Source organism: Amia ocellicauda, chromosome 12 (genome assembly GCF_036373705.1).
Source record: "Amia ocellicauda isolate fAmiCal2 chromosome 12, fAmiCal2.hap1, whole genome shotgun sequence".
Classification (NCBI taxonomy): Eukaryota; Metazoa; Chordata; class Actinopteri; order Amiiformes; family Amiidae; genus Amia; species Amia ocellicauda.
The window spans coordinates 38275010-38295446 of record NC_089861.1 but is presented as its reverse complement, the minus strand read 5'-3'; the positions used below and the strand labels follow the sequence as shown (position 1 = coordinate 38295446).

At 42.2% G+C, this 20437-nt stretch overlaps 4 non-coding genes across 4 annotated transcripts; all 4 read right to left on the bottom strand.

Annotated features, from left to right (window-relative positions):
• Positions 1 to 9514: 9514 nt before the first annotated feature.
• trnai-aau (transfer RNA isoleucine (anticodon AAU)) lies at positions 9515 to 9588 on the bottom strand. Its single transcript has one exon. It is a non-coding gene; the product is annotated as a tRNA-Ile (tRNA).
• A 1251-nt stretch (positions 9589 to 10839) lies between these two features.
• Positions 10840 to 10913, bottom strand: trnai-aau (transfer RNA isoleucine (anticodon AAU)). The gene has a single exon. It is a non-coding gene; the product is annotated as a tRNA-Ile (tRNA).
• A 1251-nt stretch (positions 10914 to 12164) lies between these two features.
• Positions 12165 to 12238, bottom strand: trnai-aau (transfer RNA isoleucine (anticodon AAU)). The gene has a single exon. It is a non-coding gene; the product is annotated as a tRNA-Ile (tRNA).
• A 1251-nt stretch (positions 12239 to 13489) lies between these two features.
• On the bottom strand, positions 13490 to 13563 carry trnai-aau (transfer RNA isoleucine (anticodon AAU)). The gene has a single exon. It is a non-coding gene; the product is annotated as a tRNA-Ile (tRNA).
• Positions 13564 to 20437: the final 6874 nt, after the last annotated feature.

The following is a 20437-nucleotide window of genomic DNA, read 5'->3' as shown; positions in this document are numbered from 1 at the left end:
TCCCGTCCCCGCTGCTGTGCCACGTGTGGCCACCGCATGCTACCGGCTTGGAGTGGTGACGTGATCTGCCCCCTCTGTCAGGGACCGGACCCGCGGGGTCCTAGTCACGTCCTGAAAGACAGGGGGCGAGATGCTGCACCAAGATGGACCAGATCTGTGCCCTACTGGCTGCTCAAGGTTTATTTAGCCGCCCTCTCCTCATGTCATGTCAGGATTGATGGCGAGCCTCCGGACCCTCATTTTTTAGCAGCGCAGTTTCTGAAAGGTGCACGTAGGCAGAGGCCTACCCACGCTCCTTCTTTGCCCGCATGGCGCCTTAATGTAGTGCTGGACACGCTTTCTAAGGCCCCATTTGAGCCCTTGCAGTCATATGACTTAAGGTTTGCGTCACTGAAGACGGCGTTTTTGCTGGCAATCACGTCAGCGAGTCACATGCCCTGTCTGTTCACCCTGTGTGTGTCCGTTTTGCAGGAGATGGTTCCAGGGTTACACTTTGACCTAATCCTGCATTCCTCCCGAAGGTGCTGTCTCCTTTCCATATCAACAGGCCTATTGAGTTGATGGCTTTCCATCCTCCACCCTTCTCTTCGGAGGAGGAGAGTAGGCTACACCTGTTGACCTGCTGCGGGCTCTCAGGTGCTATTTGAAGCGCACCAAGGACATTCGATGTTCGGACCAATTGTTTGTGGCCGGGCGCTTTCAAAGCAGCGCCTCTCGCACTGGATTGTGGACACCATTACCACGGCTTATGAGTCAACTGGAGCCCCAGTGCCTGAACACCTGGTGGCCTACTCGACTCAAGGTGTAGCCACGTCGTGGGCCCTTTTTCCAAGGCGCCCCACTGGCAGACATCTGTGCGGCTGCGAGTTGGGTCTTGCCGCACACCTTTGTTCGGTTGTACAGGCTGGACGTGACGGGCCCAGTTCCTTCTATTGGGAATCCGGTGTTGGCTTCAGCTGAGTCGCAGTAGCCTGTTAGGCACTGGCTCCTGGCTTTTCTATCCCTGTCTGCCCCTGTTGAGCATGCTTGGGAAAAGCAATGCAGAACCGTTATCCCTTCCTACCGGACTGTGACTTGTATACAGTTCATTCTATAGGTGGGAGTGCATGTGTTTTTTACACGTGTACCCCGCCATTGTACATAGTTCCTTTGTCAGCAGGCCTTGGCCCCTCCCTAGCTATACTAGCTGTGCTGAGGGCCGCTGCTGCTGTATTCAGCAGTAGGCTTTGAGTTTGCTCTTGTGCCCTGCTGTGTATATAGTTCATTTATTGACATCATTAGAGCATCTGTTGCCGCTAGCTTCCGCAGTGGGTATCCTGCTCCTGTGTCATGTGTGTGGTGCATGAACTGGCTCCTGCGCCCCGCAGTGTATATAGTTCTTTAGAATATACAGTTGAGCTTGTCCGCTCCTTATTAAGTTTAGAATGGACAACTGCTCCTGTTGTTAGCGAGGGCACTCGTGCTTCGCTATGTATATAGTTCCTTTGCCAGCAGTCTGTGGCCCCGCCCTAGCTATGCTAGGGCTGAGGCCACTGCTGCGGTGTCCAGCGGAAGGCACTTGAGTTGGTTCTTGTTGGTCCACTGTGTATATAGTTCCATTATTCGTAATTGAACTATCCAGCAGTGGCTATCTAGTCTGGGTAGCCCGCTGTATGTTGAGCACGGGCTCAACGGACTGCGACCTGTGCTTATATGGTGTGGTCTGGGTATTGGCCCTGCTCCTAGCCCTGCTAGTAGAGCAGGAGACTGCTATTACTAGGCTTCATGGTAGGCACAAGGTCTTGTTGCCTGTGGATACACCATTGCTTATTTCTTCCCAGTTCAGCGTGACTGTGGTCTTCGCGTCTGAGCAGCCCAGATGTGGCCCAAGGGGCCCCTGTGGTTCTATCATAGAGTTGGTACGGCTCCTAGTAGGTTCGCCTCGGGGCAGGCTCTCTTACCAGCTCGCTGCCTCCTCCCTTGCGACGGTTTGGTTATACTGTAACACCTCCCCCTTGGGCAGTGCTTCTGACTCGAAAGATAACGATAGGTTGCGTATGAAACCCCGGTTATCTGAGAAAACAAGCACTGCCCAAGGGTTGCAAGCTCGCGCGGGAGTTCAAGCTCCCGGCAAAAAGAGGAAGTCCTTGTGCAGACGTCACCTTTTATACAAACAGGAAGTGGAAGGGTCCTGTTTGAGTGACGGGCACAAGGGCCAATGGCAGCTTTGATAGACAAAAGTCTTCGATGTGTTCCAGCGATGCACGCTGAAAACCCCTCCCCCTTGGGCAGTCCTTCTTTTCTCAGATAACCGGGGTTGCATATGCAACCTATCGTTCTTTGTCTATGGTTAAATCCCTCTCACTTTGTAACTTTTACTAGTAAGTCAAATTGAGATTTTAAAAGTTGGTACATGTGAGTCAGAGCCAAGAAGGTTGAATTCAGACTGTAGGTTGTTTATGTACATGGGTAAATTACTTTTGCTAGCCTAGTATAGTACTATATACCAATGCTTTATTGTCCTTCAGGCTAAATCATTTTGTATACCAAACAATGGTGAGTGACATATTCTGAGTAATGTACTTAAACTAGTGCTAATCATGCTCTGAAACCAACCCATAGAGAACAAGGTGAAAACTGGAATTAATGGCAAAGCACAGCCATAAACAGTCAACATAATCAAGCCCAGTTAGAAATATAGATGTCTAATTATTTTGAGCACTAATCTTACATTTCATAAAGAAAAGCATTTAATTCTTAGCAATTGTTAGGTGTATGCTGTACGTATTCCAGTTAGTTCACTGTAATGACAGAAATGAGAAGTTCATTTCTTTAGCACACTCACGGAAAACCATTTATTTTTAAACAGTTACTAGATAGCCAGTTTAGGCCTTCATCTTAGTTATTTCTAATAGCAAGAGTGCTTAAAATGATTAATTGAATTATATATCTTTGTTCCCCCTTTTTCTTACTGCTCTCATAAAATAACATTTTATTCAAGCAATAACAGGGTAGCCTAAATATACAACATATCTTAAAGTACAAGGCATCTGAAAGCTGTGTATGGTCTCAATGCATTTGATGCGGAGGATTAATTCAACTGAAAATGGTCAAAACTGTGGACTTTTATTGAATGTTAAATTTGACAGTGTTCTCTCTTAAGGACCTGTTGCCTGTGGGACTTTGCTGCTTTGGTTGTGTCCAGTGCCATTTCAGATAAGAGAGGCTCTGCAGGACAAGCAGGACAGAAACCCGTCTCACAGACACTCTGCCTGCTCTGCATCTCCATTTCCCCTCTCCACCGCACACAGCTGAACGTTATTCTGAATCTTACACAGAGCGCTCAGCTTCTGACACTGATGGCAACATGGGGCCTGGCTCCGAGCCTGAGGAAAACCATGAGGTAATTCAAACTTATTTAATTTCTATACTGTGAAATGTCAGATTGAAAGTGGTTTCTGTTCTTAATGTTTGTATTGTTTATGTATTTCATGTATTTTTGTACAGTTTTGTGTTGACGAGTCCTACATCAACATGAATGTGAATTTCAATGTGAAGAGCACGTGTCATGCTCTGTAATGCAAGGGAGCAATGAGGGGCTGTAGAGACACTCATAAGAGTAGCAGGAGCACTTTTTTATGAACTACTAATTTGTTATATTTTAATAGAATATGAAATGTAGTAGAAAGTTGTATCAGATCAGACCACTGGACAGAAACACCCCACCAAGACTGAGTTTTCATGTTTCTGCACATGTCACCTACAAACTGTTGACAGAGTGGATGAGGGTCTACAGCAGAGGTTCCCCATCCTGAGGTTGTGACAAAGTCAGGGTGAGTTTTGTTTAATATGTTTTTAAATTATTATTATTATTATTATTATTATTATTATTATTATTATTATTATTATTAAATTATTATATTGTTATTTTAAATATATTATTCTGTAAGTAAAAATATGATTTCTTAATATGTTTTTGCATTATTATTACTATTATTATATAGTATTTGTTATTTATATATATGAATTTGTAATTAAGAATATGATAAAATTATGTCAAATTAAATCAAAATTATAAACCACATTAATGTACATAGTATAACAACATGATACATATGATACAAAAAACATGTCTTAGTATTTTAGGGGTTGGAGGCTAATTTGAAAATGTTACAATGGGGTAAGGTTTTAAAGCCCTGGCCTACAAAGTCATTTTAAACCCCACCGCACAGCATTGTCAAAGCCCTGCTACCCGCTATCAATGCAGTTGTTAGCTCTGTATTAGACAAGTGTCTAAAAGTTGCATGAATAGATTAATAATACCCCTGTACTACTGGTAAACCTTTAAGTTTACATCATAATTTTTGTAAGTGTTGGAATATGTTGAGGGTGAGCCTATTTGTTTCTGTGTCTGTGAAATAAGCCATTTTACAAAACATAGAGTTTGTAGTGATTTTTCAGAGTTTCAGGGTTTAGTAGAATGCAGTTTTGGTTCATATAAATATGACGTTGTGCTTATTTCAGTCTGCTGTGTGTGTTTCCTGAAGACTGACTGCATTTTCACTATGTAGTTTGCAGATTACTCCTAGAAGTTACATAAATAATTTTACAAAACTTAAAATTTGCAGTAAAATACCATTTGTGCTTATTATATCCTTGCAGTGTGGTCCCTATTTCTGTGTTTTGTATGTGTGTCATGCTTGCAGTTGTCACCATGTATTTGTAGGTTTGAAAAATAAGGTATTTCCAAAGGAATAGAAACTTAAGTGTTTCTCACTTTATTTACAATAGATACCTGATGTACTTTGTCGCCAGAACCTGGTATAACTTTGAAAAAGAAGCCAAGAGTGAAAGACTGAATAGAATATATATGGAATATGCTGGAAATGACATTACTCCGTACAGGTCAGTGTTTCTTTCTGTCCAATGTTGGTGTTGTGAACCAGAAATTAATGATTACAAGTATCTATACAACATTTCATGGAGTATCTTTTTCTACTTCTGACTATGTTCCATGTTGTTAAATGCTTGTTTGCCACAATAAAAGTCACCATTGTGTGTGTGTGTGTGTGTATTTTATTAATTCTATACATTTGAGCACAAACAAATCATATATACATATATTATTTATTACATATGAGTATTCACAAATAGTGCTTCACTGTGTCTCTCTAAGAAAAGTGGTGTGCATGTCTTTAGTGTCTATTGATAAATAAAACCTAACAAGATATATATATGTTTGTGTGTGTGTGTGTAATGGAATGAAATGCAGTATATTCTTAAATATGATACATGTTAAGGCTACGTTTGAGCATTCACTAATGTAACAAATATAATAAGTACAGTGCTGGTCAAAATGAACAGATATAATTCTATATATTTCACTGTTGTTCTCTATTGTCTATTGATAAATATAAACTAAAGAGATATAGGTATGTGTGTTTATCTGTGTTTGCTTAAATATATATGTAATGACATGCAATATATGTAAGTCTATACATTTCTTAATCGATTTTTTCTTACCTTTTTATTTTGCAAACACAGTATCATCCTAACCCTAATCATAAAACATATAAACTAAAAACACATGTGGGTTCAAATCCCACTCTGGGTAAATATTAATTTTTCTTTTTAATTTACTAAAACAGTATCATAAAACAGTGTAACCTTAAATATATATAAAACGTTTATTTTTCTTATTTTTATAATTTACTAAAACAGTATAATCAAACATAATCTAAAATAAAATATATATGTGTATATACAACTTTTATTTTTCTTATTTTTTAATTTACTAAAACAAATCATAAAACATTATAACCTAAAATAAAATATAAAACTTTTCTTTTCTTATACTCTTTTTATTTACTAAAACAGTATCATAAAACAATATAACCTATTGATTATATATATATATATCTGTATTTAAAACTTTTATTCTCTTTTTATTTACTAAAATAGTATCATAAAACAATATAACTTTAAATATATATATATGTATTTAAAACTTTTCTTATTCTCTTTTTATTTACTTAAACAGTATCATATAACAATATAACCTTAAAAACACAGTTTATGCTATTAAACATTACACCTCCACACCAGCAGTGTGAGGTGCCCTTGGACATTCACCATGATGGATGTCACCCTAACAAAATGGCTACCATCTTACCAGATGACCTATGACCTTACAAATGGCCGATATCAGTCAAAATGGCCGATATCATCCAAGATGGCTGACAAGGGAGGGTCAAATGGTAACCCAGGGGGGTGCTGGGAAGGAGAGAGGAGTTCCGGTTCAATGGTACATAAGGAGGGAGGGTCAAAGAGTAACCCAGGGGGGTGCTGGGAAGGAGAGAGGAGTTCCAGTTCAAAGGTACATAGGGAGGGCGGGACTTCCGGCTGTCAAAATAAGTGATGCTGCCATCTATACTACTCACAGACACAGTTAGCCACAGCCACGGCTTCTTCCAATTCTCGTCAGTGTTCCAGATTCGATGTTTTTTTTCTTCAGTGACGTTGTAAACACGCACGTGGGGAGCACATCAAAACCCAGTTTTGTGATTCAGTTACAGAAACAACTGACACAGCGGAGCAGTAGGGGTTGTAACATTTTTTGGTCCAAGGTCTGGACCACAGCGACTGAGTGGTCCGGACCTCGGCACTGTGGTCCACGGAGTGGTCCCGATCACGTAACGCAAATTGGGATGGGTTTTTGTTTAGTTTTTTTGGACACACCGTATAAAACCCATTTACTGTCAAATATATTATCGACATATCCAAACTACAAACATAATGATCATAAATGTACAATATTAATAGTATAATTCTCATTTGTAACATAGCCGATAGCTGATTTCTTTTTTAATCTTATCTATCAGACAATTTGTAGGAAGCTGTGCTAACGTTACTCTGAAAAATGCGCTTACATTGAGCAACTTTGTCATTCTGAATGAAATTATTCAAGTTATCAATTTTTCCTCATCATGACTGAAGAGAAAAGATAGCTTATTTAGAATCTTATCTTTAATTTAATGTCAGCCTATTTACATGTCCTCTGTTTGCGCTCTGCCAAGAAATGTTTTATCAACTTTTTTGGTTAAACCATATCTTCCTTATTTTATCACTGTGAGATCTAGCAACATTAAAAACAAAAGCATAGGTTGTTTTGTTTATGTATGGTTAACATTGTAATAGTTGGTATTTTAAAGAGAGATTATAAGAGATGTATTAACGTATTGATCATCTGATGCCCTTTGTCTTTTCTTGAAGGATAATGTCATTATGAAGAAGATAAAACTTTTTTTTTTTAAACACCTCCCCCCAGCAGGATTTGGGTCGCCTCCGCACTGTTTCTGCTGAAACAAAAAAACAAGTGTCAATCTCTGCAGGAATCTACTCCGGCTCCCCCTTCTGGTGATGAAGAGGAACCCGAGTCCAAGATGCTTCCAACCAGCCCTCAGGCGCTCCCTTCGGCTGTAGGTCACGCTCCAGGGGGCCGGGGGAGTTAAGAGGGTGTCACTGGACGGGGACGACAAACGCCTCCAGTGACAGACGGACGCACACAGAGAGAGAAAGAGACAGAGAGAGAGAGTTGAACTTCCTCCTGCAATGCAATAAATATGCCCAAAATAAGGGACACATTCCTTAACAAAATAATGAATGCCACCCTACCTTTGACAAAACTGAGAAAAAATAAAAATGGTCAGTCCTCCTGGAGGAGGGACACACAGCCTCCCTGGCTGCCCAATATGTCACCGCCTGCCACAGCCTGAGGGGCACAGTGACACATGAGCACCAGCTGTAAATAAAATGTAAATACTCATTTGTAATGCATGTCATTGTATTTCCAAAAAGGAATCTGTAAACACTAAACCTATTTTCTTTAGTTCTATGTATTAAAGATCATTTATAGTTTATTACATTTTGTTTTTCTGTACTTTTATACATCTTATTGTGATTTTGGCAGGACACTGTCTGTCACGGCATGGCTGCTGCTGACGCACACTAATTAGGTGCTCATGTGTTGCAGCCGTGTTGTCCGCTGCTTCGCAGACAGCTTGTGAGCTCACGGCTGCAGGCAATGATCACTGAGGCGACTGTGACGTCATTGGCAGGTGTGCTTCATCTATTTAATCCCTCTCCTTCCCCGAGGGAGACTTTATTGTGACTGCCCGGAGCACCCTGTTTGTGTGGATGTTTTGTGTGCTGGTTTTGCCTTGTTTTCCCCTTTTTGTGTTTTTTTCTGTTGGACTATTGTGAACCCCAATAAAGCTCGGACACCGCCGGAACCCGAGACTCTCTCCGTTTATTGTGTCCGGCATTTACATTTGGTGGCCAATGTGGGGAAGCTTTGTGACATACTTACCCTGAACTCTGTACCCGGAAGGACAGCTATGGAGGCGTCTCCAGTGGAACAGTTGTTGGCCCCAGTGGTGAAGCTGCAGGCTCAAAAACAACAAACTCTCGAGACGCTTGTCCAGCAACTTCAAGTACCAGCTCCTGCACCTAACCCTGCTGTGGCCGCAGCAAACCCGGCTTGGGCAGGTCTGCAGATTCCAAAGATGGGACCGGAGGACAACCCAGAGGCTCTGAATTTCTGTCCAATATTAAAGATCCTAGGCTCTCATTGTCTGAGGCACAATTGGGACATGTCTCTGGGGACCGATCACCATTAGTGACTGCAGGTGATGAGAGGGGCAGGGACAGCCTTCCCTCTGACTCCAGTCGTGTAGCAGCCAACAGTACCCTGTTGGACCCAGGGGAAGGAACGAGTTCTGGGACTCACCTCCTCTCTCCTTCTTCCAGTGGAAGGCCCGACACTGGATCCCGCCTTCAACCGGGTATCCGATTTCGCTATGGACCAGACACAGGATGATGCCCTGGGACATATATATGACCAGGTCAGAGTTGTTGATGGTTGCATAGTGAATACACAGAGGGCACTTTGTGTTTCTCTCCAAACCAGCAGCCAAACCGATCATGCTGGATGATGTTGCAGACAGAATAACGTTCACCACGGTGCCTCCAGACTTTTTCACGAATACCAATCGAGCTGCACGGTGCTGGGCTGTGAGCACAGGTCCCACTAGAGGATGACGGGCCCTCGTGCCACCCTCATAGAGTCTGTTTCTGACAGTTTAGTCAGAAACATGCACACCAGTAGACCGCTGGAGGTCATTTTGGAGGGCTCAGGCAATGCTCCTCCTGTTCCTCCTCGCACAAAAAAGCAGATACTGGTCCTTCTGGTTCTTCTGATAGCACAGATGAATGTGACATCCTGAAGGAGCTGGACTACCTGTGCAACCTGAATGGGCTGCAGGGAGCACCTCATAATTCCAGTAGTGACAAGGACACTAGCAAAAGGCAAAACTAGAGAAGAATCAGTCAGGAAGGATAAGGAGAGAGCAATCGTCTGTGGCCACCACCTGCAAAACCATTCCCTTTTTGGGGTTGTCTTGCCTTCAGGGAGTTTCATGTCAAACATTCAAAAAACAGGACTCCAACTAGACGGATGAGCACCTACGATCGGTCTTGGCCGATGTGGGGATCGAACCCAAGACCTTGGCGTTATTAGCACCACGCTCTAACCAACTGAGCTAACCGGCCATCAAAAGGAGTCTCTCTGCCAGGCATTTCCTCATGTTTATGTAATTTGGCTGCAAAATGCATTACACACAAGTGTGAAAAGAACACTTTTGCAATTCCTAGCATTGGTGATGCTATAAATCAATCTGTCAGGAGTGGGATTTGAACCCACGCCTCCATCAGGAGACCAGAAAACCCTTCTACACTCTTCAAGGGAACAACACCTTAAGTCTGGCAAATTAGACCACTCGGCCATTCTGAGAGGATGTATACATCCACCGCGAGATTATATACTGATCAAGAAAACTGCGGGAACACTTAAATCACACATCGGATCTCCGTGATCAAAATCTAGGAAACCTCAAGATCTTCACCGTACATTGCATAATTCGTAACTCTCCCACCTCCATGCTTTTGAGACTGTACTGGGAGACACAGCAAACTTTCTTCAGACGGCACGTATGGATGTGCCATACTGGAGGAGCTGGACTACCTGTGCAACCTGAATGGGCTGCAGGGAGCACCTCATAATTCCAGTAGTGACAAGGACACTAGCAAAAGGCAAAACTAGAGAAGAATCAGTCAGGAAGGATAAGGAGAGAGCAATCGTCTGTGGCCACCACCTGCAAAACCATTCCCTTTTTGGGGTTGTCTTGCTGTTGCCTATCTCCGGTGCACCTGCTGTCACTTTCATTTGCACCAAAACAAGAGACAGTGATTCACAACCGCTTAGGCTTCCTAACTGTACAGATTAATATGCCTGAACTGTAACTGACTTGGTATTATGCTGTGATGATTACTTGTTCCCTTATTTTTTTGAGAGGTGTATTATAGAAGATAGCCTTGAGAATGCGGCCACAGAATTGCGGGAATCCGTGACTTTCAACACTTATGCAACCGAGTCGAGGTGACCAACAGCTCAATGTCTGGTTGGCACCATGGCTTAGATGTGCCATTCATGAAACTTGCGTTGATTCTTGAAGCCACTGGCATTGCTTCCCTCTCCATGTCTGTGTAATAAGGAATTGGCAGGAGCCCACGAGTTGAAACTATCAGAGGACAGAATGCAAATGAAGTGTTCTGAGAAAAGCAAAGCGGCGAAAGGACATTTTCCCGTGTGCATGTAGATGGCCGACTTTGACACGGCTTGATGAAGTCTTGTGGATCCTACCACTGTTTAAGTGCACTACTACGCTTGCCTTCAGGGAGTTTCATGTCAAACATTCAAAAAACAGGACTCCAACTAGACGGATGAGCACCTACGATCGGTCTTGGCCGATGTGGGGATCGAACCCAAGACCTTGGCGTTATTAGCACCACGCTCTAACCAACTGAGCTAACCGGCCATCAAAAGGAGTCTCTCTGCCAGGCATTTCCTCATGTTTATGTAATTTGGCTGCAAAATGCATTACACACAAGTGTGAAAAGAACACTTTTGCAATTCCTAGCATTGGTGATGCTATAAATCAATCTGTCAGGAGTGGGATTTGAACCCACGCCTCCATCAGGAGACCAGAAAACCCTTCTACACTCTTCAAGGGAACAACACCTTAAGTCTGGCAAATTAGACCACTCGGCCATTCTGGTAGGATGTATACGTCCACCGCGAGATTATATACTGATCAAGAAAACTGCGGGAACACTTAAATCACACATCGGATCTCCGTGATCAAAATCTAGGAAACCTCAAGATCTTCACCGTACATTGCATAATTCGTAACTCTCCCACCTCCATGCTTTTGAGACTGTACTGGGAGACACAGCAAACTTTCTTCAGACGGCACGTATGGATGTGCCATACTGGAGGAGCTGGACTACCTGTGCAACCTGAATGGGCTGCAGGGAGCACCTCATAATTCCAGTAGTGACAAGGACACTAGCAAAAGGCAAAACTAGAGAAGAATCAGTCAGGAAGGATAAGGAGAGAGCAATCGTCTGTGGCCACCACCTGCAAAACCATTCCCTTTTTGGGGTTGTCTTGCTGTTGCCTATCTCCGGTGCACCTGCTGTCACTTTCATTTGCACCAAAACAAGAGACAGTGATTCACAACCGCTTAGGCTTCCTAACTGTACAGATTAATATGCCTGAACTGTAACTGACTTGGTATTATGCTGTGATGATTACTTGTTCCCTTATTTTTTTGAGAGGTGTATTATAGAAGATAGCCTTGAGAATGCGGCCACAGAATTGCGGGAATCCGTGACTTTCAACACTTATGCAACCGAGTCGAGGTGACCAACAGCTCAATGTCTGGTTGGCACCATGGCTTAGATGTGCCATTCATGAAACTTGCGTTGATTCTTGAAGCCACTGGCATTGCTTCCCTCTCCAAGTCTGTGTAATAAGGAATTGGCAGGAGCCCACGAGTTGAAACTATCAGAGGACAGAATGCAAATGAAGTGTTCTGAGAAAAGCAAAGCGGCGAAAGGACATTTTCCCGTGTGCATGTAGATGGCCGACTTTGACACGGCTTGATGAAGTCTTGTGGATCCTACCACTGTTTAAGTGCACTACTACGCTTGCCTTCAGGGAGTTTCATGTCAAACATTCAAAAAACAGGACTCCAACTAGACGGATGAGCACCTACGATCGGTCTTGGCCGATGTGGGGATCGAACCCAAGACCTTGGCGTTATTAGCACCACGCTCTAACCAACTGAGCTAACCGGCCATCAAAAGGAGTCTCTCTGCCAGGCATTTCCTCATGTTTATGTAATTTGGCTGCAAAATGCATTACACACAAGTGTGAAAAGAACACTTTTGCAATTCCTAGCATTGGTGATGCTATAAATCAATCTGTCAGGAGTGGGATTTGAACCCACGCCTCCATCAGGAGACCAGAAAACCCTTCTACACTCTTCAAGGGAACAACACCTTAAGTCTGGCAAATTAGACCACTCGGCCATTCTGAGAGGATGTATACGTCCACCGCGAGATTATATACTGATCAAGAAAACTGCGGGAACACTTAAATCACACATCGGATCTCCGTGATCAAAATCTAGGAAACCTCAAGATCTTCACCGTACATTGCATAATTCGTAACTCTCCCACCTCCATGCTTTTGAGACTGTACTGGGAGACACAGCAAACTTTCTTCAGACGGCACGTATGGATGTGCCATACTGGAGGAGCTGGACTACCTGTGCAACCTGAATGGGCTGCAGGGAGCACCTCATAATTCCAGTAGTGACAAGGACACTAGCAAAAGGCAAAACTAGAGAAGAATCAGTCAGGAAGGATAAGGAGAGAGCAATCGTCTGTGGCCACCACCTGCAAAACCATTCCCTTTTTGGGGTTGTCTTGCTGTTGCCTATCTCCGGTGCACCTGCTGTCACTTTCATTTGCACCAAAACAAGAGACAGTGATTCACAACCGCTTAGGCTTCCTAACTGTACAGATTAATATGCCTGAACTGTAACTGACTTGGTATTATGCTGTGATGATTACTTGTTCCCTTATTTTTTTGAGAGGTGTATTATAGAAGATAGCCTTGAGAATGCGGCCACAGAATTGCGGGAATCCGTGACTTTCAACACTTATGCAACCGAGTCGAGGTGACCAACAGCTCAATATCTGGTTGGCACCATGGCTTAGATGTGCCATTCATGAAACTTGCGTTGATTCTTGAAGCCACTGGCATTGCTTCCCTCTCCAAGTCTGTGTAATAAGGAATTGGCAGGAGCCCACGAGTTGAAACTATCAGAGGACAGAATGCAAATGAAGTGTTCTGAGAAAAGCAAAGCGGCGAAAGGACATTTTCCCGTGTGCATGTAGATGGCCGACTTTGACACGGCTTGATGAAGTCTTGTGGATCCTACCACTGCTTAAGTGCACTACTACGCTTGCCTTCAGGGAGTTTCATGTCAAACATTCAAAAAACAGGACTCCAACTAGACGGATGAGCACCTACGATCGGTCTTGGCCGATGGGGGGATCGAACCCAAGACCTTGGCGTTATTAGCACCACGCTCTAACCAAATGAGCTAACCGGCCATCAAAAGGAGTCTCTCTGCCAGGAATTTGCTCATGTTTATGTAATTTGGCTGCAAAATGCATTACACACAAGTGTGAAAAGAACACTTTTGCAATTCCTAGCATTGGTGATGCTATAAATCAATCTGTCAGAAGTGGGATTTGAACACACACCTCCATCAGGAGACCAGAAAACCCTTCTACACTCTTCAAGGGAACAACACCTTAAGTCTGGCAAATTAGACCACTCGGCCATTCTGAGAGGATGTATACGTCCACCGGGAGATTATATACTGATCAAGAAAACTGCGGGAACTCTTAAATCACACATCGGATCTCCGTGATCGAAGTCTAGGAAACCTCAAGATCTTCACCGTACATTGCATAATTCGTAACTCTCCCACCTCCATGCTTTTGAGACTGTACTGGGAGACACAGTAAACTTTCTTCAGATGGCACGTATGGATGTGCCATACTGGAGGAGCTGGACTACCTGTGCAACCTGAATGGGCTGCAGGGAGCGCATCATAATACCAGTAGTGACAAGGACACTAGCAAAAGGCAAAACTAGAGAAGAATCAGTCAGGAAGGATAAGGAGAGAGCAATCGTTTGTGGCCACCACCTGCAAAACCATTCCCTTTTTGGGGTTGTCTTGCAGTTGCCTCTCTCCGGTGCACCTGCTGTCACTTTAATTTGCACCAAAAAAGGAGAGAGTGATTCACCACCGCTTTGGATTCTTAACTGTACAGATTGATATGCCTGAAGTGTAATTGACTTGGTGTTATGCTGTGATGATTACGTGTTCCCTTATTTTTTTGAGAGGTGTATTATAGAAGATAGCCTTGAGAATGAGGCCACAGAATTGCGGGAATCCGTGACTTTCAACACTTATGCAACCGAGTCGAGGTGACCAACAGCTTAGTGTCAGAAAATAAAAGAACACTTTTGCAATTCCTAGCATTGGTCATGCTATAAATCAGTCTGTCAGAAGTGGTATTTGAACCCACGCCTCCATCAGGAGACCAGAAAACTCTTCTACACTCTTCGAGAAAACAACTGCATTTCCGTCCTTGCACTCTCTCATTAATCCAATCTTGCCCAGTCAGCGAGAGAAGCCATGTACATGCTTTGCCTTCCTCTCCCTCTCCCTTCACTGCCAGTTCAGCGATGACATCTCAGAACTCTCTCACAGCTGACTTCTATGACATCACAGAGTGCATCAATTCCGTGGCTTCTCATCTGTCGCCACACTGTCAGGGTTGACTTTCTCACTCACTATGCCAAGCTTTCTCGGAAACACTGGAATACGTGGATGAGTTTGTACCACTTTTGGAGGTTTTGCCCACCTGGGGCGAGGCTGTGATCCAGCTGAAAAGCAATTCGGGCATGTGGGCAGCGAAAGATGTATCTGTGATGAAGAGAAACCCAGGTCGATGATGTTTCCAATCAGCCCCATCGGTCCAGCCACAGACACACACACAGACAGCCACAAGCACAGACTGCCACAGACACACAGACAGCCACAGACAGCCAGACAGACACAGACAGTGTGCTTGACAAATAGTTCCCCTCACAGTCAAGTCAACATGAGCCGCATTATCTAAAAGAAGAACCCATCATTTCCATCCGTCTCAAAATCAGCGAGACAGGGATTTAAAAAACACAACTGTAAATGCTACTTGTCAAATCACGCTGAGACGCCCGGTCATCTGCAGGCATGCAGAAGAGTATCTTCGTCGTACAGTTTTGTGGTTCTGTGCCACAATGGATAGTGTGCTGGACTTCTAGTGACACACACACACACACACACACACACACACACACACACAGACACTACAATTCAATATTCAATGTGCAAACAAGTTTAGCCAGAAGAAACAGAACTCTTTCAATCAATAAATCATGAATATACATTACAAATCGATTCAGAATATGCATAATACAATGTAAAAGCCAGACACAGGGATGGAGAGAATCTCTGGTTCCGTTGGTGTCCGGGCTTTATTGTGGTTCACAGGGTAAATGGGACAAAATACAAGGGGTAAAAACAACCAAAACGAAACATCCACACAAAACAGGGTGCTCCGGGCAGTCAGGGTTGGGAGTGTCAGTCCTCCTTCTCAGTGGGTTAGCTGCCTCCATCTGGGAAGGAGAGGGATTAAATAGAGAAGGCACAGCTGCCACTGACGTCACAATCGCCTCGGTGCTCATTGCCCGCAACCGTGAGTCCACAGCCTGTTAGCGAGGGAGCGACAACACAGCTGTGGCACATGAGCACCTCATCAGCAGACGTCAGCAGCAGCCGTGCCGTGACAGACAGCGGCCTGTCACATACAATTGTATATTTCCTGCGTTCCGTTCCTGCACTCTCTCATTCACCCATTCTAGCTGAGGCAGCCAGTGAGCCCACACACGTGCTATCCCTTCCTCTTCCTCTCACTTCACTGCTATATCAGCGATGACATCATAGAAATCTCTCACCTGACAGCAATGACATTACAGAGCACATACATTATGTCTCTCGCCACACTGTCAGTGTTGACTTTCTCGCTCAGTATGCCAGCTCTCCCGGAAACACTGCAATACGTGGATGAGTTTGTACCATTTTTGGATGCTCTACCCTGCTGGGGCGGAGCTGTGATCCAGCTGAAAAGCAGGTCAGGCATGTGGGCACCTGGGCAGCGAAAGATGTATTCGTAATGAAGAGAAACCCAGGTCCAACCCTCCGGTTCAGCCACAGACAGCCACAGAAGTAGTATAGATGGCGGCATCACTTATTTTGACAGCTGGAAGTCCCGTGCTCCCTATGAACCTTTGAACGGGAACTCCTCTCTCCTTCCCAGCACCCCCCTTGGGTTACCATTTGACCCTCCCTTGTCAGCCATCTTGGATGATATCGGCTATTTTGGATGTCAGCCATCTTGGCTGATATCGGCAATTTGTAAGGTCATAGGTCATCTGGTAAGATGGTAGCCATTTTGATAGGGTGACATCCATCATGGTGAGTGTCCAAGTGCACCTCACCCTGCTGGTGTGGAGATGTAACGTTTAATAGCGTAAACTGTGTTTTTAAGGTTATATTGTTTTCATGATACTGTGTTGGAAAATTAAGAAATAAGAAAATAAAAGTTTTATATATTTTAGGTTATAATGTTTTATGATACTATTTAAGTAAATAAAAAGAATAAGAAAAGTTATATATATATATATATATATATATATATATATATATATATATATATATAGGTTATATTGTTTTATGAAACTGTTTTGGTAAATTAAAAAATAAGAAACATTTTAAATATATATATATATATATATATATATATATATATATATATATATATATATATATATATATATATATATTTAAGGTTATATAGAGAATAAGAAAATAGAAGTTTTAAATACATATATAAATATATGTTTTAAATATATATATATATTTAAGGTTATATAGAGAATAAGATAATAAAAGTTTTATATTTTATTTTAGGTTAAAATGTTTTATGATTTGTTTTAGTAAATTAAAAAATAAGAAAAATAAAAGTTTTATATATATATACAAGATTATATTGTATACATTTAAGAAAAATAAAAGTTGTAAATACACATATATATTTTATTTTAGATTATGTTTGATTATACTGTTTTAGTAAATTAAAAAATAAGAAAAATAAACGTTTTATATATATTTAAGGTTACAATGTTTTATGATACTGTTTTAGTAAATTAAAAAGAAATATGAATATTTACTCAGAGTGGGATTTGATCCCACATGTGTTTTTAGTTTATATGTTTTATGATTAGGCTTAGGATGATACTGTGTTTGCAAAATAAAAAGGTAAGAAAAAATCGATTAAGAAATGTATAGACTTACATATATTGCATGTCATTACATATATATTTAAGCAAACACAGATAAACACACATACCTATATCTCTTTAGTTTATATTTATCAATAGACAATAGAGAACAACAGTGAAATGTATAGAATTATATCTGTACATTTTGACCAGCACTGTACTTATTATATTTGTTACATTAGTGAATGCTCAAACGTAGCCTTAACATGTATCATATTTAAGAATATACTGCATTTCATTCCATTACACACACACACACACACACACACACAAACATATATATATATATCTTGTTAGGTTTTATTTATCAATAGACACTAAAGACATGCACACCACTTTTCTTAGAGAGACACAGTGAAGCACTATTTGTGAATACTCATATGTAATAAATAATATATGTATATATGATTTGTTTGTGCTTTAATGTATAGAATTAATAAAATACACACACACACACACACACACACAATGGTTACTTTTATTGTGACAAACAAGCATTTTACAACATGGAACATAGTCAGAAGTAGAAAAAGATACTCCATGAAATGTTTTATAGATACTTGTAATCATTAATTTCTTGTTCACAACACCAACATTGGACAGAAAGAAACACTGACCTGTACAGAGTAATGTCATTTCCAGCATATTCCATATACACTCACCTAAAGGATTATTAGGAACACCTGTTCAATTTCTCATTAATGCAATTATCTAACCAACCAATCACATGGCAGTTGCTTCAATGCATTTAGGGGTGTGGTCCTGGTCAAGACAATCTCCTGAACTCCAAACTGAATGTCTGAATGGGAAAGAAAGGTGATTTAAGCAATTTTGAGCGTGGCATGGTTGTTGGTGCCAGACGGGCTGCTCTGAGTATTTCACAATCTGCTCAGTTACTGGGATTTTCACGCACAACCATTTCTAGGGTTTACAAAGAATGGTGTGAAAAGGGAAAAACATCCAGTATGCGGCAGTCCTGTGGGCGAAAATGCCTTGTTGATGCTAGAGGTCAGAGGAGAATGGGCCGACTGATTCAAGCTGATAGAAGAGCAACTTTGACTGAAATAACCACTCGTTACAACCGAGGTATGGAGCAAAGCATTTGTGAAGCCACAACACGTACAACCTTGAGGCGGATGGGCTACAACAGCAGAAGACCCCACCGGGTACCACTCATCTCCACTACAAATAGGAAAAAGAGGCTACAATTTGCACAAGCTCACCAAAATTGGACAGTTGAAGACTGGAAAAATGTTGCCTGGTCTGATGAGTCTCGATTTCTGTTGAGACATTCAGATGGTAGAGTCAGAATTTGGCATAAACAGAATGAGAACATGGATCCATCATGCCTTGTTACCACTGTGCAGGCTGGTGGTGGTGGTGTAATGGTGTGGGGGATGTTTTCTTGGCACACTTTAGGCCCCTTAGTGCCAATTAGGCATCGTTTAAATGCCACGGCCTACCTGAGCATTGTTTCTGACCATGTCCATCCCTTTATGACCACCATGTACCCATCCTCTGATGGCTACTTCCAGCAGGATAAGCACCATGTCACAAAGGTCGAATCATTTCAAATTGGTTTCTTGAACATGACAATGAGTTCACTGTACTAAACTGGCCCCCACAGTCACCAGATCTCAACCCAATAGAGCATCTTTGGGATGTGGTGGAACGGGAGCTTCGTGCCCTGGATGTGCATCCCACAAATCTCCATCAACTGCAAGATGCTATCCTATCAATATGGGCCAACATTTCTAAAGAATGCTTTCAGCACCTTGTTGAATCAATGCCACGTAGAATTAAGGCAGTTCTGAAGGCGCAAGGGGGTCAAACACAGTATTAGTATGGTGTTCCTAATAATCCTTTAGGTGATTGTATATGTATTTAAAACTTTTCTTATTCTCTTTTTATTTACTTAAACAGTATCATAAAACAATATAACCTTAAAAACACAGTTTATGCTATTAAACATTACACCTCCACACCAGCAGTGTGAGGTGCCCTTGGACATTCACCATGATGGATGTCACCCTAACAAAATGGCTACCATCTTACCAGATGACCTATGACCTTACAAATGGCCGATATCAGTCAAAATGGCCGATATCATCCAAGATGGCTGACAAGGGAGGGTCAAATGGTAACCCAGGGGGGTGCTGGGAAGGAGAGAGGAGTTCCGGTTCAATGGTACATAAGGAGGGAGGGTCAAAGAGTAACCCAGGGGGGTGCTGGGAAGGAGAGAGGAGTTCCAGTTCAAAGGTACATAGGGAGGGCGGGACTTCCGGCTGTCAAAATAAGTGATGCTGCCATCTATACTACTCACAGACACAGTTAGCCACAGCCACGGCTTCTTCCAATTCTCGTCAGTGTTCCAGATTCGATGTTTTTTTTCTTCAGTGACGTTGTAAACACGCACGTGGGGAGCACATCAAAACCCAGTTTTGTGATTCAGTTACAGAAACAACTGACACAGCGGAGCAGTAGGGGTTGTAACATTTTTTGGTCCAAGGTCTGGACCACAGCGACTGAGTGGTCCGGACCTCGGCACTGTGGTCCACGGAGTGGTCCCGATCACGTAACGCAAATTGGGATGGGTTTTTGTTTAGTTTTTTTGGACACACCGTATAAAACCCATTTACTGTCAAATATATTATCGACATATCCAAACTACAAACATAATGATCATAAATGTACAATATTAATAGTATAATTCTCATTTGTAACATAGCCGATAGCTGATTTCTTTTTTAATCTTATCTATCAGACAATTTGTAGGAAGCTGTGCTAACGTTACTCTGAAAAATGCGCTTACATTGAGCAACTTTGTCATTCTGAATGAAATTATTCAAGTTATCAATTTTTCCTCATCATGACTGAAGAGAAAAGATAGCTTATTTAGAATCTTATCTTTAATTTAATGTCAGCCTATTTACATGTCCTCTGTTTGCGCTCTGCCAAGAAATGTTTTATCAACTTTTTTGGTTAAACCATATCTTCCTTATTTTATCACTGTGAGATCTAGCAACA